Genomic DNA, 14,366 nt, shown 5'->3' with positions numbered 1-14,366 from the left:
TTGAGGGAGACTGAGAGTAGGGGGGACTGAGGATAGGCGAGACTGAGGATAGTGAGACTAAAGGGAGACTGAGGATAGGGAAGACTCAGGGTAGGGAAGACTGAGGGTGAAGGGTTAGAACTTGAAGGAGAAAATAAAGCGTGAGGGACTGGGTAAGGGTCACGTGTAGAGGAAGGGGAGGACACCTTTAGAGAGATGGATCACATTGGGCTGTTGATGGAGAGGAAGAGGAAAAGAGGTAGGATAGAAGGAGATGTACAGTATATATATAATATACTAAATAACATCTAGTAAGACACAAAGAGGAGAAAGAATGATTCATCTCGGTTTTCATAGCTTCCCAAACTGTAAGCACGCAAATAGACCAACACACCAACACACACACACACACACACACACACACACACACACACACACACACACACACACACACACACACACACACACACACACACACACACACACACACACACACACACACACACACACACACACACACACACACACACACACACACAGTCAGGGCTGTGGATCAGCGTACAACAAGGTTAATGAAGTGTCTAATGCAGTGGCAGGGCTTGACACTCATCCCTCCTAACAGGCCTCTGGATGACACTCGCTTCTCTGGATGACACTCATCTTACTAACAGTTGGTCTCCAATAAGGCTCTCTCTTTCTCTCTCTCTCTCTCTTTCTCTCTCTTTCTCTCTCTCTCTCTCTCTGTCTTTCTCTCTGAAGATCTCTCTCTTTGTCTCTCTCTCTCTGTCTATCTCACTCTCTCCTTCTATCTGTCTCTTTTCCACCACTCTCTCCCCCTCCAACTCTCTTTCTCTCTCTTCCACTCTCTGTCTGTCTCCCCCCACCCCCTCTTTCTCTGTCTATAGCCCCTTAGACAGTCTCTCTATTCCACGGGGGACCAGTCCGAAAAAACTATTAAAATGTATGCATTCACTACAGTCGCTCTGTTATAAGAGCTTCTGGTAAATTACTCAAATGTAAATGTAAAATGTCTCTCCTCAGTGCCTCAGTCCTTCCTTCCCTGCTCTACCTTGGTTTCTCCAGCTCTGCTATATTTATCTGAATCTGGGTCTCGGTCTGAGTCAGTGTCTACTGTATAGTGTTGTGTTATGCCTGTAGCACAGCTCCCATCCCTGGGGAAGATAAGGATAGTTTCCTGCTCTGTTCTGTTTCTGTTGGGCTGTCTGCGTTTTATTTTGGGTCCGACCGGTGCTGTTTCGCCTGCTGTGGCTATTTTACTGCATAATTAGGCTGTGGTACCAGGGCTGGCTGTGACGTGGGATTGACAGTTTGAGCACGTCCTGTCTTGCCTCTACTTCTCTCTTTAAAAGTCCCAGTGTGTGTGTGTGTGTGTGTGTGTGTGTGTGTGTGTGTGTGTGTGTGTGTGTGTGTGTGTGTGTGTGTGTGTGTGTGTGTGTGTGTGTGTGTGTGTGTGTGTGTGTGTGTGTGTGTGTGTGTGTGTGTGTGACCAGACCCCGCTAGTATAACAGTGAGCTGGATGTGAGCTGGAGTCAGGTCCCTAGATGGAGAGTGGAGCTGGATGTGAGCTGGAGTCAGGTCCCTAGCTGGAGAGTGGAGCTGGATGTGAGCTGGAGTCAGGTCCCTAGCTGGAGAGTGGAGCTGGATGTGAGCTGGAGTCAGGTCCCTAGCTGGAGAGTGGAGCTGGATGTGAGCTGGAGTCAGGTCCCTAGCTGGAGAGTGGAGCTGGATGTGAGCTGGAGTCAGGTCCCTAGCTGGAGAGTGGAGCTGGATGTGAGCTGGAGTCAGGTCCCTAGCTGGAGAGTGGAGCTGGATGTGAGCTGGAGTCAGGTCCCTAGCTGGAGAGTGGAGCTGTATGTGAGCTGGAGTCAGGTCCCTAGCTGGAGAGTGGAGCTGTATGTGAGCTGGAGTCAGGTCCCTAGCTGGAGAGTGGAGCTGGATGTGAGCTGGAGTCAGGTCCCTAGCTGGAGAGTGGAGCTGGATGTGAGCTGGAGTCAGGTCCCTAGCTGGAGTGTGTGTGTACGCCGTGAGGGGGCTGCTAGGGGTGGAGGATGTGTGGTTGAGGGTTAGGGAGAGTGTGTTCAGCGCAGTAGTGTGTGTGTATATGTGTGTGTGAGCATGTGTGCGTTAGTGTAGGCATGCATGCCTATACGTGTGTGTGCATGTGTGCATGTGTGAATATGTGTGTGTGTGTGCGTGTCTTGCAGGTGTGCCCTTGTGTGTGTGTGTGAGTGTCTGCGTGTGTGTTTTCATCTCTTTGGGTGATGTAATGTTCTGGTGTGTGCTGTAATTGGGTTCAGTTGGAGTGTTGGGGTGCTGCAGTCATCGAAAGAAAGGCTGTGATGAGGGGAGAGGCTCAGGAATATGACTCTTCCCAGTTAAGGGAGAGTATGTTTGTCTTTCTTCTCCTTTACTTTGTATCTCTGACCTTGTGTCTTTACATCCTATAAAGGTCCATTGTTGTTACATTCTTCTTGATGGTTTCTCTCTCTCTCTCTCTCTGGTTGACTAGGTTTGCTCAGAGTGGATGTGTGTCATTTTGAGCTGCTTTGTGTTTTGACCCCATGGCATGACTGGTGACTCCCCATTCAGTCTGGCTTCATCTCATCCTGTCTCGTCTCGTCCTGTCTCATCTCGTCCTGTCTCATCTCGTCCTGTCTTGTCCTGTCCTGTCTTGACCTGGCTCTGGAGCGAGGTTTACATGTCGCCCTGCGGTCCTCCCAGCTTCCTACTCCTCTGGTTGAGCGCTGGCTGGATGTGACAGCTGTGGCCGTTGAGCCTGAGCTTTTCTGTGGTGACGGGCCACGCTTGTCAGGCCCGTTGCGCTAACTGGTTCTGCTCAGGCACTATGCTAATGTGCTAACTAAGATTATGTATTTAAAGAAAGGACGATCACCCACTTTCCATGTTAAGAGTTGTCTCCTCTAATCAATGACTGTAACACACAATCTCACCAGGAGGATCTGACCTAGAAGTCATGAGAGACTTTAGGCCGAGGCTAATCTAGAAAAACTGAAAGGCTAGACTACAGTGTCAATGCTAACTAAGGCTCTAGTCTAGGCTGCAGTATTATGCTAACTAGATTAGCTCTAGGCTACAGTGATAATGCTAACTAAGACTAGTCTAGGCTGCAATATTATGCTAACTAGATTAACTCTAAACTAAAGTGCTAATGCTAACTAGGCGCTAGCTACTCTACCATATTATACTAGCTAATACGCTAGGCTACAGTGCTAATACTAATGAGCAGCAGGGTGATTAGGAGATGATGACCGCTGGAACAGCTAGACGGGCTGAGGGAGGCTGATCACATGGAGGCCCAGACAGACAGAAGGGCTGAGAGAGGCTGATCACATGGAGGCCCAAACAGACAGACAGACGGGCTGAGAGAGACTTATCACATGGAGGCCCTGCCAGCCAGACAGTCAGCCCTGGGGCCTGGGATTCTATAATCTCCTAAAGAGGCTCAATGGCAGACACTGAGACACACACAAACACCATCACAGCGTCAGACACAGGACAGCGTCTGTCCAGTGTCTGTCCAGTGTCTGCCTGGAAGGCCATTCACCCTGAATCAGTCCCAAAAAAGGAACATAGACAGACTGTCTGTCAGTGGCGTCACACCCAAGGTCAAAATAAAGCTGCTTTCAATTGGATTACCAAATGTTTGACTTGAAGAGTCTCATGTGTAGTACCAAAATGTGTAGTACCAAAATGTGTCTTACCAAAATGTGTCGTACCAAAATGTGTAGTACCAAAATGTGTAGTACCAAAATGTGTAGTACCAAAATGTGTCGTACCAAAATGTGTCGTACCAAAATGTGTAGTACCAAAATGTGTCGTACCAAAATGTGTCGTACCAAAATGTGTCGTACCAAAATGTGTCGTACCAAAATGTGTAGTACCAAAATGTGTCGTACCAAAATGTGTAGTACCAAAATGTGTCGTACCAAAATGTGTAATACCAAAATGTGTCGTACCAAAATGTGTAGTACCAAAATGTGTAGTACCAAAATGTGTAGTACCAAAATGTGTCGTACCAAAATGTGTCGTACCAAAATGTGTCGTACCAAAATGTGTAATACCAAAATGTGTCTTACCAAAATGTGTAGTACCAAAATGTGTAGTACCAAAATGTGTAGTACCAAAATGTGTCGTACCAAAATGTGTCGTACCAAAATGTGTAGTACCAAAATGTGTAGTACCAAAATGTGTAATACCAAAATGTGTCGTACCAAAATGTGTAGTACCAAAATGTGTCGTACCAAAATGTGTCGTACCAAAATGTGTCGTACCAAAATGTGTCGTACCAAAATGTGTAGTACCAAAATGTGTCGTACCAAAATGTGTAGTACCAAAATGTGTAGTACCAAAATGTGTCGTACCAAAATGTCTCGTACCAAAATGTCTCGTACCAAAATGTGTAGTACCAAAATGTGTTGTACTAAAATGTGTAGTACCAAAATGTCTCGTACCAAAATGTGTAGTACCAAAATGCGTCGTACTAAAATGTGTAGTACCAAAATGTGTCGTACCAAAATGTGTAATACCAAAATGTGTCGTACCAAAATGTGTAGTACCAAAATGTGTAGTACCAAAATGTGTAGTACCAAAATGTGCCATACTAAAATGTGTAGTACCAAAATGTGTCGTACCAAAATGTGTAGTACCAAAATGTGTAGTACCAAAATGTGTCGTACCAAAATGTCTCGTACCAAAATGTCTCGTACCAAAATGTCTCGTACCAAAATGTGTAGTACCAAAATGTGTCGTACTAAAATGTGTAGTACCAAAATGTATCGTACCAAAATGTCTCGTACCAAAATGTCTAGTACCAAAATGTGTAGTACCAAAATGTGTAGTACCAAAATGTGTAGTACCAAAATGTGTCGTACCAAAATGTGTAGTACCAAAATGTGTCGTACCAAAATGTGTCGTACGAAAATGCGTAGTACCAAAATGTCTCGTACCAAAATGTGTAGTACCAAAATGTGTAGTACCAAAATGTGTCGTACCAAAATGTGTAGTACCAAAATGTGTCGTACCAAAATGTGTAGTACCAAAATGTGTAGTACCAAAATGTGTAGTACCAAAATGTCCTGTACCAAAATGTCTCGTACCAAAATGTGTAGTAACAAAATGTTCAAGTACCAAAATGTGTAGTACCAAAATGTGTCGTACCAAAATGTGCCATACTAAAATGTGTAGTACCAAAATGTGTAGTACCAAAATGTGTAGTACCAACATGTGTAGTACCAAAATGTGTAGTACCAAAATGTGTAGTACCAAAATGTGTAGTACCAAAATGTGTAGTACCAAAATGTGCCATACTAAAATGTGTAGTACCAAAATGTGTAGTACCAAAATGTGTAGTACCAAAATTTGTAGTACCAAAATTTGTAGTACCAAAATGTCTCGTACCAAAATGTCTCGTACCAAAATGTGTAGTACCAAAATGTGTAGTACCAAAATGTGTAGTACCAAAATGTGTCGTACCAAAATGCATAGTACCAAAATGTCTCATACCAAAATGTCTCGTACCAAAATGTGTAGTACCAAAATGTGTTGTACTAAAATGTGTAGTACCAAAATGTATCGTACCAAAATGTCTCGTACCAAAATGTGTAGTACCAAAATGTGTCGTACCAAAATGTGTAGTACCAAAATGTGTCGTACCAAAATGTGTAGTACCAAAATGTGTAGTACCAAAATGTGTAGTACCAAAATGTGTCGTACCAAAATGTGTAGTACCAAAATGTGTCGTACCAAAATGTGTAGTACCAAAATGTGTAGTACCAAAATGTGTAGTACCAAAATGTGTCGTACCAAAATGTGTAGTACCAAAATGTGTAGTACCAAAATGTGTAGTACCAAAATGTGTCATACTAAAATGTGTAGTACCAAAATGTGTAGTACCAAAATGTGTAGTACCAAAATGTGTCATACCAAAATGTGTAGTACCAAAATGTGTAGTACCAAAATGTGTAGTACCAAAATGTGTAGTACCAAAATGTGTCGTACCAAAATGTGTAGTACCAAAATGTGTAGTACCAAAATGTGTCGTACCAAAATGTGTAGTACCAAAATGTGTAGTACCAAAATGTGTAGTACCAAAATGTGTCGTACCAAAATGTGTAGTACCAAAATGTGTAGTACCAAAATGTGTCGTACCAAAATGTGCCATACTAAAATGTGTAGTACCAAAATGCGTAGTACCAAAATGTGTAGTACCAAAATGTCTCGTACCAAAATGTCTCGTACCAAAATGTCTCGTACCAAAATGTGTAGTACCAAAATGTGTAGTACCAAAATGTGTCGTACCAAAATGCGTAGTACCAAAATGTCTCGTACCAAAATGTGTAGTACCAAAATGTGTTGTACTAAAATGTGTAGTACCAAAATGTATCGTACCAAAATGTCTCGTACCAAAATGTGTAGTACCAAAATGCGTCGTACTAAAATGTGTAATACCAAAATGTGTCATACTAAAATGTATCGTACCAAAATGTCTCGTACCAAAATGTGTAGTACCAAAATGTGTAGTACCAAAATGTGTAGTACCAAAATGTGTCGTACCAAAATGCGTAGTACCAAAATGTCTCATACCAAAATGTCTCGTACCAAAATGTGTAGTACCAAAATGTGTCGTACTAAAATGTGTAGTACCAAAATGTATCGTACCAAAATGTCTCGTACCAAAATGTGTAGTACCAAAATGCGTCGTACTAAAATGTGTAATACCAAAATGTGTAGTACCAAAATGTGTAGTACCAAAATGTGCCATACTAAAATGTGTAGTACCAAAATGTGTAGTACCAAAATGTGTAGTACCAAAATGTCTCGTACCAAAATGTGTAGTACCAAAATGTGTAGTACCAAAATGTGTAGTACCAAAATGTGTAGTACCAAAATGTGTAGTACCAAAATGTGCCATACTAAAATGTGTAGTACCAAAATGTGTAGTACCAAAATGTGTAGTACCAAAATGTGTAGTACCAAAATGTCCTGTACCAAAATGTCTCGTACCAAAATGTGTAGTAACAAAATGTTCAAGTACCAAAATGTGTAGTACCAAAATGTGTCGTACCAAAATGTGCCATACTAAAATGTGTAGTACCAAAATGTGTAGTACCAAAATGTGTAGTACCAACATGTGTAGTACCAAAATGTGTAGTACCAAAATGTGTAGTACCAAAATGTGTAGTACCAAAATGTGTAGTACCAAAATTTGTAGTACCAAAATGTCTCGTACCAAAATGTCTCGTACCAAAATGTGTAGTACCAAAATGTGTAGTACCAAAATGTGTAGTACCATAATGTGTCGTACCAAAATGCATAGTACCAAAATGTCTCATACCAAAATGTCTCGTACCAAAATGTGTAGTACCAAAATGTGTCGTACTAAAATGTGTAGTACCAAAATGTATCGTACCAAAATGTGTAGTACCAAAATGTGTAGTACCAAAATGTGTCGTACCAAAATGTGTAGTACCAAAATGTGTAGTACCAAAATGTGTAGTACCAAAATGTGCCATACTAAAATGTGTAGTACCAAAATGTGTAGTACCAAAATGTGTAGTACCAAAATGTGCCATACTAAAATGTGTAGTACCAAAATGTGTTGTACCAAAATGTGTCGTACCAAAATGTGTAGTACCAAAATGTCTCGTACCAAAATGTCTCGTACCAAAATGTGTAGTACCAAAATGTGTCGTACCAAAATGTGTAGTACCAAAATGTGTAATACCAAAATGTGTAGTACCAAAATGTGCCATACTAAAATGTGTAGTACCAAAATGTGTAGTACCAAAATGTGTAGTACCAAAATGTGTAGTACCAAAATGTCCTGTACCAAAATGTCTCGTACCAAAATGTGTAGTACCAAAATGTTCAAGTACCAAAATGTGTAGTACCAAAATGTGTCGTACCAAAATGTGCCATACTAAAATGTGTAGTACCAAAATGTGTAGTACCAAAATGTGTAGTACCAAAATGTCTCGTACCAAAATGAGTAGTACCAAAATGTGTAGTACCAAAATGTGTAGTACCAAAATGTGTAGTACCAAAATGTGCCATACTAAAATGTGTAGTACCAAAATGTGTAGTACCAAAATGTGTCTTACCAAAATGTGTAGTACCAAAATGTGTAGTACCAAAATGTGTAGTACCAAAATGTGTCGTACCAAAATGTGTAGTACCAAAATGTGTAGTACCAAAATGTGTCGTACCAAAATGTCTCGTACCAAAATGTCTCGTACCAAAATGTCTCGTACCAAAATGTGTAGTACCAAAATGTGTTGTACTAAAATGTGTAGTACCAAAATGTATCGTACCAAAATGTCTCGTACCAAAATTTGTAGTACCAAAATGTGTAATACCAAAATGTGTCGTACCAAAATGTGTAGTACCAAAATGTGTAGTACCAAAATGTGTAGTACCAAAATGTGTCGTACCAAAATGTGTAGTACCAAAATGTGTAGTACCAAAATGTCTCTTACCAAAATGTGTAATACCAAAATGTGTAGTACCAAAATGTGTCGTACCAAAATGTGTAGTACCAAAATGTGTAGTACCAAAATGTGTCGTACCAAAATGTGTCGTACCAAAATGTGTAATACCAAAATGTGTAGTACCAAAATGTCTCGTACCAAAATGTCTCGTACCAAAATGTGTAGTACCAAAATGTGTCGTACCAAAATGTGTAGTACCAAAATGTGTAGTACCAAAATGTGTAGTACCAAAATGTGCCATACTAAAATGTGTAGTACCAAAATGTGTAGTACCAAAATGTGTAGTACCAAAATGTGCCATACTAAAATGTGTAGTACCAAAATGCGTAGTACCAAAATGTGTAGTACCAAAATGTCTCGTATCAAAATGTCTCGTACCAAAATGTCTCGTACCAAAATGTGTAGTACCAAAATGTGTAGTACCAAAATGTGTCGTACCAAAATGCGTAGTACCAAAATGTCTCGTACCAAAATGTGTAGTACCAAAATGTGTCGTACTAAAATGTGTAGTACCAAAATGTATCGTACCAAAATGTCTCGTACCAAAATGTGTAGTACCAAAATGCGTCGTACTAAAATGTGTAATACCAAAATGTGTCATACTAAAATGTATCGTACCAAAATGTCTCGTACCAAAATGTGTAGTACCAAAATGTGTAGTACCAAAATGTGTAGTACCAAAATGTGTCGTACCAAAATGCGTAGTACCAAAATGTCTCATACCAAAATGTCTCGTACCAAAATGTGTAGTACCAAAATGTATCGTACCAAAATGTGTAGTACCAAAATGTGTCGTACGAAAATGCGTAGTACCAAAATGTCTCGTACCAAAATGTCTCGTACCAAAATGTGTAGTACCAAAATGTGTAGTACCAAAATGTGTAGTACCAAAATGTGAAACACTAAAAAAAGTACCAAAATGTACTCACTACCCTAAGTCGCTCTGGATAAGAGCATCTGCTAAATTACTGAAATGTAAATCAAGTCAGAAAGTGTTATATTTTCCAGTTTGTTTAGATCTCTAAGTTTGATTAAATCTCTCCTTGACTGTCTCTGTCTGTCTGTCTGCCTGCCCTTCCATCTGTCCAAGGCCTTGTGTGTCTGTATTTTTGCAGTGTCAGCGTCTGAGTCACTGTGTCTGTGTTATTATCTGAGAGACCTATAGTGTCCCTCTCCCCTCTGCCCCCCCTGGCTTTAATTACACTGTTCGGATAATGAGTCAAATCCAATCAGACTTGTCTCTCTCTCTCTCCTCCACTCTTCATTAGTATGTTGGTCCCATTATGGAGCCACCAGTCTGATCCTTACTAACACCAGCCGCCCTGGACTGACATGACACCTCCGTCACCTGCCTGGTGTGCGTGTGTGTGTGTGCGTTCATATTTGGAAGGTCAAGGGTACTTTTGTGTGTATTTAAGTGTGTTTCCTTTGTACATTGTTCTGTACTAACATGTTGTTTTGTCAGCTATACTGTATGTCTTTTCTTAATATATGTGCATAATGGACTTTAACGTAAATACTACTCTCCTCCACCAGCCTGTTAACTGTACACTCATTGTGTGTGAGTGCACATTACACTATGTAAGTCATTGCTCACACTCTGTAGTGGAGCAATGTTTTTAATCCAACCTTTGTTACGTGGTTGCTGTGAGAGACGCTCCAATTCAAATAGTATAACTGTACCTACAGAAAGAGATAAGTGACTGTGTGTTTGGCTGAAGAGGCCCAGAAACATCGATGGATTCCTGCAGAGTGAAGGACACATGTAGCCTGTAGCAGGCTGGCTTATCACATCAAACCCCCAGAAGAACCACATATTTACACATTCCCAGACACACACACACACACACACACACACACACACACACACACACACACACACACACACACACACACACACACACACACACACACACACACACACACACACACACACACACACACACGCATGCATGCACACACACTCCGTCGTCTTTTTAATCACATTTCCACATAATCAAAGGTCTATTGAACGACTACTAAACTACTGTATGTATCAGGGTTGTGGGGTGGTCCATTCCAGACCAATTCATGAACTGAAATAGCCACAAATCAAATCAAATGTTCAATCTATGAATGTAATTTAAACCCATCTTCTTTATTTACTTCTTTATTTAGTTCAAATGGAATTCACCCTGATTTTAGCAAATCAAACTCTCAATCAGAATGACGCTATGACAGAAACAGACAGGATAAGAGAGGATACGGAACAGGAAGTTGTAGTGTGTTTTTTTGGTAGAATATGAACGTTTATATGTTTATATACAGTGGGGCAAAAAAGTATTTAGTCAGACGCCAATTGTGCAAGTTCTCCCACTTAAAAAGATGAGAGAGGCCTGTCATTTTCATCATAGGTACACTTCAGCTATGACAGACAAAATGAGAAAAAAAATCACATTGTAGGATTTTTTATGAATTTATTTGCAAATTATGGTGGAAAATAAGTATTTGGTCACCTACAAACAAGCAATATTTCTGGCTCTCACAGACCAGTAACTTTTTCTTTAAGAGGCTCCTCTGTCTTCAACTCGTTACCTGTATTAATGGCACCTGTTTGAACTTGTTATCAGTATAAAATACACCTGTCCACAACCTCAAACAGTCACACTCCAAACTCCACTATGGCCAAGACCAAAGAGCTGTCAAAGGACACCAGAAACAAAATTGTAGACCTGCACCAGGCTGGGTGATCCTACAATGTGATTTTTTTTTCATTTTGTCTGACACAGTTGAAGTGTGCCAATGATGAAAATGACAGGCCTCTCTCATCTTTTTAAGTGGGAGAACTTGCACAATTGGTGGCTGACTAAATACTTTTCTGCCCCACTGTATATATATTTGATGTGGCCACCCAGTGTGCTTTAATGTCCCGTCTCCATTCTGTTCTGTATAATGTGTACAGTGTGATGAGGGGAATGGGGTCTGGACTTCTGCGGTCTGGCTCAGTTCTGCTCTCCTGATCACCACTGTGTAATGATCTAATCACTGGCCAGCTGTATGGAGATGTGTACTTACACCACAGGGATCCTATACTGAACTATACACTCGTCCTACTGTGTCAGAGCTGTGTGTGTGTGTGTGGGTGGGGGGTTACTGTGTGTGTGTGTGTGTGTGTGTGTGTGTGTGTGTGTGAGAGAGAGAGAGAGAGAGTGAGAGAGTGTGAACCATCTGTGTTCCTAATATGAATGTGTTTTTGCCGTCTTTGTCTGGTTGTGTTTTTATAAGGCCGTTACAAAGAAATATTATGCTGGTGAGGCATAAAGGATTTAAAATACATTCGATCTGGCTATTCAGCCTTAATGTCCTTAGTTACACTGACACAACATTACCCAAGTAATGCAGCTGCATGAATGAGTGGCGTTTAGAAATATGAGCTAGTCTCAATGCAGTGAGTCATGTAGCTGCAGCTACACAGCATCTCTGGAAATGACTGACATTGACGTTGACCCTTACGGGCACATTTCCTGAATGGATAGACTGAAGTCTAATTCACCCAGAGCCTCATCAACTGCCAAGGAAAACAGGCATGTTCTGTTCTGTGTGTTCCAGCACTGAGAGAAGAGACAGTGTCTCCTAGTCTAGTCTCTAATACAGCCTGTTTATATGCTTTATTCAGTCATTTTTCATTCATTTTAATTAATTATATCAATAAGCCAGCATAGAACCCAGCTTTTCGGCATCCTGCCTTTCTCAACTGCTAATACAGTCTGGTCAGGAGAGTATAAGAGGGCTAAGTAGGTGAGGAGAGCAGCAGCTTTTTAAAGTTCTCTTGTCAAATCTGGTTGGTTGGAGATAGCTTGCTTTGACTCTGAGGTAAACTGAGAAAATGGGACCGATCAAAGAAAGGGGCAGACTTAATGTGTAAAATGTTCCCTCTGTTGATTCAAGGTCGTAAAGAGCCTATCACTACCTATCATTCTGTTTTCAGTACCATGGACTGTTCCCTCCCATAGACTGCAGTCGCTCTGATGTAGCGCAATGCATTGCTAGTTCCATTGGTTATTCTAGATTGATGTAGAACAAACCATAGCCAGACTCCAGTGGTTATTGCTCTCCAAATGCATTTCTATAGACGTATTCTCGACATACTCCTTCAGCACCATGGACAGCAGTATTCTGTCTAGCTGGCAGTGGAAAGCTCCACTCATATGTACTGACTGTCCTTCATCACCAGGGAGAGCTCCCCTGCCATCTCATCCCTCTGCCTCTGAGCTCTGACTGTTAGTCCACTAGGTAAGCTGCAAAATGATTCACTTTGGTGTAGAAGCATTGAAATTCACGCTTAACAAAACCTGATATAGTCACTAAAATGCAACAATCTCAACAATGATGACAATCCATCAGAAACCCCAGTGAAATGTTGATACTCTCACTTTCAAAGTGGTGTGTTAAATTCAAAGCTTGCGTGTTTTGTCTTGCATTAGTAAAATATATGAAAAGAGGAATGGGTGAATGGGCAATGGGACTTTGGCCGGGATTCAACCCATGTGGAGTTATAGCGCAGCGTGCTGTACAGTCGACAATAGCACTTGCCAGCTTGTAGTCCTAAATAACGTAAATGAATGATAATTTTCTACCTCTGGTTCGTTTGCTATTCCTATTTGGGATAAATGCTGAAAATAAGTTCTGAGGTTAACACAGGCTTAGGATATCTTATATGTTTTGTTCTATTAGATGTAACAGTCAGTTAACATGACCGTTAGGAATTATAAAGCCTTTACGTTATCAAAATAAGTCACTTGCTAATGAGTCTCTAACTGTCAGAGAATTTAAACTTCAGCTTCAGTAGCAAGCATTTCCACGTCACTACGCCGACCATGCAAACTAGTCTACGCTACACTAGTCCGCCTAAAAGCTAGTTAGCTTAGTTAGCTTTCGGCACCATTGAAACATCAAGAGGTAGAATGAGACAGACTTATTGAGGGAGACATGCTTAGACAATATAGTGAGGCATTTTTTCACCTTTATTTAACCAGGTAGGCCAGTTGAGAACAAGTTCTCATTTATAACTGTGACCTGGCCAAGATAAAGCAAAGCAGTGCTACAGAAAAAAACAACACAGAGTTACACATAAACAAATGTACAGTCAATAACACAATAGAAAAATCTATATACATGCCAAGGCTGCAGCCATTTTGTGGTGAGCTGAGTAGGACGGAATTTGTTGAAGGACTGAATGCAGAGGCCGCTAGAAAGCCTACTTGTGCAGATGAAGAGAGATGGAGAGGGGGATGGAGGAGAGGGAGAGAGAGATGGAGTAGATGGAGAGTGTCTCTCTGTGCATGTCTGTGGCCCTCTCAGCCTTGGCACAGCGATTAACCCCCGCTACCCTGGCTGCCCCCTCTCTCTCTCCTAGCTGCCCTCTCAGTCTTCTGATTGCATGGAGTGGGCGTACAAATGGCAAACGGACAGATGACACAGGTGGGGGGAGGGAGCCTAGGGGCCTGCCAGCCCTCGTACAGAGAGGCCCTGCCTGAGGCTAGGGTGAGATTCTCTCTCCCTCTCTTAGGCCCTCTTCTCTTCTCTGTTCAATTCATTTTCTTGCCTCCTCCTCTCTCTCATCTCCCTCCCTCATTCCCTCTCTCCGTATGGAGGTGAGCCCTACTCAGGTGTAATGTTGACGTCGGCTGGAAGGCAGACATGAGGACATTCTATTTCAGAGCTGTGCGTCAGACGCGTGCGTGTCCGAGTGGTGGGGGTTGAGCTGCTGGCTGTGTGTGTGGGAGTCTGTTAATGGAACAAGCCAGAACGTTGAACAGTTTGCCTCTCAAAGTGGGTAAATATCATGATTGGGAGAGCTGGGGTGTGTCTCAAATGGCA

General features: G+C 41.5%; 1 protein-coding gene across 49 annotated transcripts in view; it reads left to right on the top strand.

Moving 5' to 3' along the window:
* LOC118376256 (adhesion G protein-coupled receptor L1) overlaps positions 1–14,366 on the top strand; it is a 326,381-nt gene that overhangs the window by 188,511 nt on the left and 123,504 nt on the right. The window lies entirely within an intron of this gene.

This window comes from Oncorhynchus keta, chromosome 5 (assembly GCF_023373465.1).
Source record: "Oncorhynchus keta strain PuntledgeMale-10-30-2019 chromosome 5, Oket_V2, whole genome shotgun sequence".
NCBI lineage: Eukaryota > Metazoa > Chordata > Actinopteri > Salmoniformes > Salmonidae > Oncorhynchus > Oncorhynchus keta.
The sequence above is the reverse complement of the archived record's forward strand: the minus strand, read 5'-3'. Positions and strand labels throughout refer to the sequence as shown.